We start from the raw sequence: 7,904 nt of genomic DNA on the forward strand, positions 1-7,904 counted from the left end.
GTTATCGCCTCTCAGGTTCTCCGCTGATCAAAATGAAGAGACTCTCTGACTAAACATAAGTTTAGTCTCCTGAGAAAACGGTGACCAGCCATCTTCAGCATAGAATCAACGTTATGAATAGTTCTAGTCTTTAATACTACTTTGTTTCATACTGAATAAGGAAACATTTTATTATATCTATGAAAAAAGCTAGTATTTTTAAAGGGTATATTCTGAAGAACTGGTCTTAAGCGAATCTTGTTGGAGAAAAAGGAGACATCTTATTCCTGACCCAATCTACTGATGGATCTTCAGGGAGAGATTTTCTGTCAAATCTGATATTTGAGAGAGTTTACTCCAAAGCTTCACCGCAGCAGCCACACATGGGGAGGCAGCATGGTGTGGGGACAGACACCTGAGGGCCACACTTGGGCCAGGTATGAGTCCTGCCCCTCCTCCCCCCCGCCCCCCCCTCGGCACTCACAAGCTCGGCGATATTGTGCAAGATCCTCCATCTCTGCAAGCCTCCTGTCTCCATCTTTTGATGTGGTGATGCCTTCCCGCCTCCCCCGAAAGATTGCCATAAGAATCCACTCACCCATAGCTGTGAAAACACGCTGCCAAGTGTTAGGTCCTTGCACAAATGTGAGGCGTTTGTGCCGAGTACCATTTGGCAGATGCAAAGCCTTGTGCTGTTGACACAACTGCACTTGGCAATTTGGATGTTGCTGACAAACAGGGTAAAGGTGGGAACATTTGCTTCTAACTTAAGTTTTAAAATAAAGTTTAAAAGGTTTTTCACAAAACTTGCCAAATGAGGCAGGCCCAGGCTTTGCATACTTCCGCGTCCACACTGTCCTTCTTTCCCTGAGCGCCTTCTCAGGCTTCCCTGACCCTGTGACCTCTCTTTCCACTCCAGCCTTCTTTTGAAACAAACAAACCAATGTGTAAACCCATAGAATTTGTCTTTTTAATAATCCAAATGCAGTTTCCAGGAGACTGGTGTATCTTGACAAAAAGACTTTTGTGCAGGTGCAGCTGGTTACTTCGGAATCCCTATGCCTCATCTGGTCAGGGGCCACAGCGCTGATGCCACCCCTTAAACCAGGTGATTCCAGGCTCAGTCGCAGTCACCCAGGTCCCCAGGCCGCCTCTGATGTTGGTTCAGGCATTCCCCGGAACAGCTTTTCATTGTCACACTATTTTCCTGAAGGGTCTTGGAAAATCATTAGCCGTGACAAAATATTTTCCAGAGCTCCAAGATTTTTCTTCCTGGTGACTTTTAAACCTCTCTGAGACTCCCTTTTCTGTCATTGTCCACCCTTTGGGGCTCCAAACATATTCAACTTAATTAGTTTTAATACTTTAACCATTTAAATAGTTAACAGTAGAATTTAGACATTGCACACCCCCCTTCCGAATTGCCTATGTGTCTGAGGTTGTCAGACCAAGATGGAAAAATACCTCTAATTGTTTCCAGACAATACACGAAGCTCTCACTCTGAGTGAGAGTCAGTATAACTTACATTTTCACAAAGGACCTCAGGGGCCCGTGGGAGATTCCTGAGAGCCATGCTGCTTTGTACATTCCAATCCAGTGGAAAATAAAACCCAGTTTCAAAACTGAACCAGAAGTTTTCACTTCCCCTGGTTTATTCCTGGATGAGTAAGGATAGATGGTTTTATTTTTTTTTTTCCAACCAACTAAATTTCTTTTCAGATCTTAATAGATTTTTATCTTGGCCTTGTATGTCAGAAAGCAAATACCTTGGCCTGGAGAAAAGGACAGCTCTTTCATTTGAATGTGGTAAACATGGATTCTTTTGCACCCTGTTTGGACCTAACAAATAATCCTCGTGGTGTTCTTTTTCTATCTCTAGGAGTATCTTTCTCCTCAAGAATGTCCTCTCTGGGCCTGAAATTCTCTCCTTAAGAGATTCCTTTATTTGTGCATAGAAGATTAGCTGGTTTTCATACCTTGCACAATTAGAATATGAAGACATTGCTGACAGTTAACACCTTAGCAAGACTTTGGGGAACAAAGTTTCCAAACTGTCGGAATAAGACTCTGGATTAGGACCTGGGGTAGGGAATGCTGGGGTGGGGGGTGGGGAGAGAAGAAAGTGGGAAAAGAAGAGTAAACCCTATATTCATTCACGTTTGCATCCTGTTACGTGCCAGACACGTTCTGCTCCCACCTCATACGCTGTCCGTGGTGCTCCAGCAAGGTCGGTATTGCTGACTGTTCCACAGACCAGGAGACCGGGGTTCAAAAAGGCTGATGAGATGGGTCAGGACCACACAGACAGTACTTACTTTAACCTTGCTGTCTTGTCTATGTCAGGATGTGCAGATCTGATTCCAAATATTTTTTTTCAATCAACGCATGTTTCTTGCAGTAGGTATTATGTACCTTTTGGTTTTTTCTGTAATAAATATTAAGCTAATATATAATTACTAAATTGAAGAATGACCTCTCCATTCATGTGGCATATTTCCTGGAAGCAACCACCACACTTTAGGAAATGGCCCCACACTAAAGACTAATTGTTTTTGAGAGTAAAAAGGGGCCGGAGCTGTGGGTGTGAGCGAGCCCTCCTGGGCAGTGTGCACTGACTGGCCCACAGCTCACTCGCTACCTTTGGTGCCTCCCACAGGAGCGAGGGGGTGGGGCAGAAAGCAGCTCAGAGGATGAAGGGAAATTAGACAGCACAGCCTGGAATCCGCAGCTCTCAGTCTTTCATGGTTTTCTTTTGTGGCGTTACATGACGGAAGAAGAACTTGTCTGTTTCTGAGGTGAGACTTGAGCAGTGGTTCTCCAAATCAGATTCTCGCACCAGGCTCATCATCCCTGATGAAATTTTCACTGATCTGCACTGAAAATATAGTAGAGCTTCCATCTGTCCTTTCTTGGAGAAGACTGTCTTTTTTTGTTTGCTTTTTTTTTTTCTGTAATTATGTTCCTCTTAAAGTATGTAATTGTCCTTTTATATTTTTATTTTAGAAAATAGTGGGGAATGTCAATGGAAACTTGCTCTTCATTAAAACCCTAAGTTGGAAAAAATAGCAAGCTATATTCATGTCTCTGTGTATATGTGAGCATATTTCTTTAAGATACCCACACATGTGCAAAAAGAAGCACATACAATGAAGTAAGAAATGTTACATAAAGCATGATAGAATCACATCGAGCAAGTGGGTGCCACAGTTAAAAAAGAATGAGATAGAGCTGCGTTAATATATAAAAATCATCAAGGTTAAGAGGGAAAGAAAGAACCTGAAGGAGAATAAACATACTGTATGATGCCCTCTACTAAACAAACCATCCAAAGTGTGTACTTCTATATGGACCTATGTATATATGTAAATGTGTGGAGAAAGATCTGGAAGGAGGCACAGCAAACTGATCACAGTGGCTCCATCTTTGGAAAGCACTGAGATTAGATGATGTCATCAGAGACCTTTTTTTCCTTTATAATGTGGTTCAACATTTTTTAATAAGGAGAACATATATAGTCGCTACTTACACAGTTAGAAAATAAATTAAAAGTTTTAAAGTTCCAAACTTTGTGTCAGTCCCTTCTTCTTATTATTATTATATTTATCATACTTGTTGTTATTCACATTTAATTTTACCAATCTATGAAAGCCATAATCTACATGTCACTGGGCTAGAGTTGAGTCAAGGCAAAGATTCAATGAACATGATAAAGTGCCCAAAAAGGGTCATCTTTGATATAATGATTATCCATGATAATCAGCATTTTAAAAGGGCGGTGTAAAAACTAGCCCAGTATTTTGAGTGCAACAACATGACTTTTACTCATGTCATGTCAATAAATTAAAGTTTAATTCTTTAAAACTCAGTGTTGCAATATTTCATGCATAATAACAGTTTGTAAACCTTGTCTGTTACCACTATTCCTCTTAGATTCTACAAAGCACTTAAGATTATCATCCTACATTTTGCATTGAGGAAACTGAGGCACTGCTTTTGAAAAAGGTTGCCTATGCTGCTCCATTACAGCAGCACATGTATTCAGGTTTGCAGGAACTCAGATTGACTTTTCCCCTCACCCTCCACTCGGCCTCTCAGACCTCTACAGCAAAGTCTGGCCATCAGTTCTGCCACAGCCTGAAAAGGGCCCAGGTCCAATTTTCAAGTATTTGTCTCTTACATCATCATCAGCCCCATATATTAGACTTGGAATCAACATCAAGGTAAGCCTTGGGGAGAGATCAGATTTGCAGAACTGGAAACTTCAAGCCAACACGACGGCGGTTCCTTGGACATTCAATCCAAAAGCCTCAGTTGGGGGTAGGGAGTGGGGTGGGGGTGAGCTGGCAGATCCACACCAGAGACCAGTCTGCCTCTGGAGCTGTTCCAGGCCCTGATGCAACCGTCAGCCAAGGACTTGGTATAGGGCAAATACCTCCACTGCCCGTTGTGCCTCAAGCACTGCCGTTACCCAGACCTGGTCCAACGACCTGAGTCCTTAACACAGAGAGGCAATCATTTCCTTTTCCTGCAGCTTTTGAATTGTGGATGATTTGGGGGATCATTTTGTTCCCTTGAACTTCAAACTCAGAGCCCCCAGAACTCTGTTAATATTGCCTCCTAGAAATCAATCAAAATGTTATTCTTTTCTTTCCCTTGATTAACAAGAATAAAACAGATGTTATCTGGGTCTCCTAGTCCCATAAGGTCTAGGGAAGATCAGCTCAGACATACATTCCAAACCCCGCAGAAGTCCAAAACCCTCAGTAAGAGTTTTCTAAATTAGCTGTTAACAGAGATCAAGATGATAGATTCTTCCTGACCTCATTGTCCACTTTTGAAACCTGATCCACCATCTCGCTGCTCAGTGATTCCCTGGCAAGTTATTTAACATCTCTGTGCCTCGATTTTCTCTTTTGTGTAATAGATATAGTAACAGTATCTCTTAAGGTTATTTTAAAGATTAAAGAAGAAAATGGCTGTGGGGGGACTTAGCATAGAGCCAAACATCATAATGATTCTATAAAGATTAGCTATTTTATTGGTGTTACCAGAGGTCCTTGGTGACAATATAGCTGTGACAAAGCAGTGGCATCAAAATGTTCATCTTGGTTCTCAAACTTCTGACCAGAAAAGATAAGTGGAATTAACAGATATCAAAGCCTTAAATGTAGTGGCTTAGGTTCTCTTGGTGGAACTTCTAGGACCAATCAGTTGGTGGGGAACCTGGTGGATAACTCCTGAAATCATTTCTAATTTCATCCCAGCCTTTCTGAGTCCCTCAGGCTAGCCTACAATATTTGGTGAGAGGTACCACAAGCCCTTCATTTAAAAGCCATCAGCTGGATATTCAGTGTCTGTCACATAGAATTTCCTCTAGACCTGGGCAAGTCTCTCTCCTTGATGCTCGTCCTTAGATCCAACAGTGCTATATGCTTACCTGCTCAGAACTATGTTCATGAACTTGCCACAAGGCTCCCACAGGAGACCTTAAGAATCATGTCTTGGCTTGTGCTGTTCCAAGTCAGGCCTTACGTTGATAGTAATTGAATCCCTAGGGGGTTCAATGTCATATTCTAATACCACGTGAGTAGGCAAGGAACCAATATTACTAAGGTAAGACATCTGAAAGCAGAATTGCAAAATGATCTTTCACTTTTTAAATTAGAACCACCAATTAAAAAACAATCTTCCAATTCTTACTACCTGTGGTGATATTTCCCTCTGTAGTAGTCAAAGGTTCGATTGAGTCAGATCAATACTTTCCTACATTAATGTCTTTCTGTACCTTTTGGATTTTAAAACATTTCACCATAGAGTGGAAGCCATTTAAATATTTGATAAGGGAATAAACAGTCTCCAGTTAAATTTAAAATTGCATCCTTAAAACCTTGTAGGTATTCTCAGAGCACTTTATTAATGAAATATAATAACTGATAGCAATAGCACCATTAACCACACATTAGTGAATAGTATTTTCCATTGACACTATAATAAGTTTCAATTATATTTCTTTTTTTTTTTGGCACACACTTTATTGTATTTTTTTATACATCCATTTCCCAAACAAGACATGTTTATTCATTGTTTTAATCCTCATAGCTCAGCATAGGACCTGGCACATAGTAGGCACTCAACAAATATTTGATCTTCAAAGCATGATCACTCATGCATCCATAATCCTCCTTTTGTAGTATGAAGGCTGATATTCAGGCCCCCATGTAGACTTTGAGGAATATATAATTCCCAATAAGCTCTTTTGTTAAAGGTGAGAAACAGCTCTAGTGTTCAATTTCAAAATCAAAATGACATTCAGGTCAAAGTGTGTCAGGTGGTTTGGTCATTAAAAGACAAAATACCAAACTATATTTGCCTACACATCACTTTTTTCCTTTCCTTCATTTTCTCTGTCCTTATGAAAGAAAGCGAAGGATTTATTATAGTTCTCACCAGCTGTAAGACCCCTGAATAATATTTGACCCTATAAGGGCTTTTACTTCAGTTTTTTTCACATATAAAGGCTGTGTGTTGAGATTGAAGATTATCCATTATCTTCTCTTCTATCTCTATGCCTTTTCCTACTTCTTCCTCTGATAACAATAACTTGGTTTCTGAGTCTTTGGTTACAATAACCACAAAGGACTGTCGTGACTCAAGGATATTAGCCACCACCACTTGATGTTGATAAATTTCCAAAGCGTTCCGAGCATGATTAATTACGAGGAGGGGTCAGTCTCCAACTTAAAGGAAATTATAAATGCTTTGGGAGCCCAATCTTTAACCAAAGGAGAAAGCATTTTTGGCACCATCTTCATTGTTATCTCCACTAGAGCATTTGTCACTCTGTGTTGTAATTATGTCTGTGTCCAGCTCCCTCACTAGATTGTGAGGTCCATGAGGGAGGACGGTGTCTTATTCATCTCTGTATCCCCAGAGCCTAGTGCATACAGATGCAGATAGGCCATCTCCAGATCAAGAGAAAATTAACCCAAGATTGGTTATAGGGGATCAGATCTCTGGAAGAGAAGCACCCATCACCTGCAGTAGGCCCCCAGATGACTGGATCTTGTGTTCAGGCATTTCAGAAACAGGAACATAGAAATCTGACACGGCTGCAGCCAGGTAAAACATTGCAGTAGAGCCTGGTCCACGCGCTGCAGTGGTGAGTGGGCGGGTCACTGCCTTAGTTTTGGCACTAGGTCTGGTTTTTGCTGGGTCTGGAAGTGCGTGGTAGTTCCGTCCCAGAGCTCAGCGAAGATGACGCTGAGCTATGGGGACTTCTCGGCTGGGTGGGCCTCAATTATATTTCTTAACTGTAGCTTGTTTAAAATAAAAGCCAAAACTAGGAAATGAAAGGAAGTATCAGAATAAGTGAACTTGTTTTTGGAATTCTAGAATTATAAAAAAATAAAATCACAAAGACAAAATTCATTCTTCAGCCATTAAATATTTTGGTAAATGATCATATATGCTAGGAAAATGCTATGGGATAATGATCTCAAGATATTGACTCTTTTAACTCAGACCAATGCCCCTCACTCACATCTTGACAATTACAAATTCCAGCTTGATGTCAAAGAAAAGAAAAAAGAAAAAGCCCCATGATTCACCATGTGGATCATAAACAGATCCACTCCAAGCTCCCTGTTCTGGGATTTGGTACAATTCTAGCCATGTAGGGGTAGCCAAAAAGCAGCTGCTTGGAGAGGAGGTAGACAGAGCTTGAACCATGGACTATGATGCCCATGTGCACCCAGGTCCTTTGTGGTAGGATAAAGGTAGGGTGCAAAGAGAGGGGAAGAGGTGTGGGGAGGGGGTTATACTCTAGCATAGGACTCCAAGCAGTTGAAAAATTCTAAATTTAAACTATGCCTTTCAGATCTTTATAAAGGTATATTTGTCAAAGAAGAAAGACTGAAGTTTTTCC

The 7,904-nt window shown here is 41.0% G+C and overlaps 1 pseudogene across 1 annotated transcript; it reads right to left on the minus strand.

Annotated features, from left to right (window-relative positions):
* Window positions 1–5,997: 5,997 nt before the first annotated feature.
* Window positions 5,998–7,275, minus strand: LOC105806125 (annotated as a pseudogene). The gene is made up of 2 exons (XR_001137240.1): window positions 7,016–7,275; window positions 5,998–6,798 (listed from the first exon to the last, which is right to left on the minus strand). The product of XR_001137240.1 is annotated as a phosphopantothenate--cysteine ligase-like (transcript).
* Window positions 7,276–7,904: the final 629 nt, after the last annotated feature.

The sequence above is a fragment of the Propithecus coquereli genome, unplaced genomic scaffold (assembly GCF_000956105.1).
Source record: "Propithecus coquereli isolate 6110/MARCELLA unplaced genomic scaffold, Pcoq_1.0 Scaffold138, whole genome shotgun sequence".
Taxonomy (NCBI): Eukaryota; Metazoa; Chordata; class Mammalia; order Primates; family Indriidae; genus Propithecus; species Propithecus coquereli.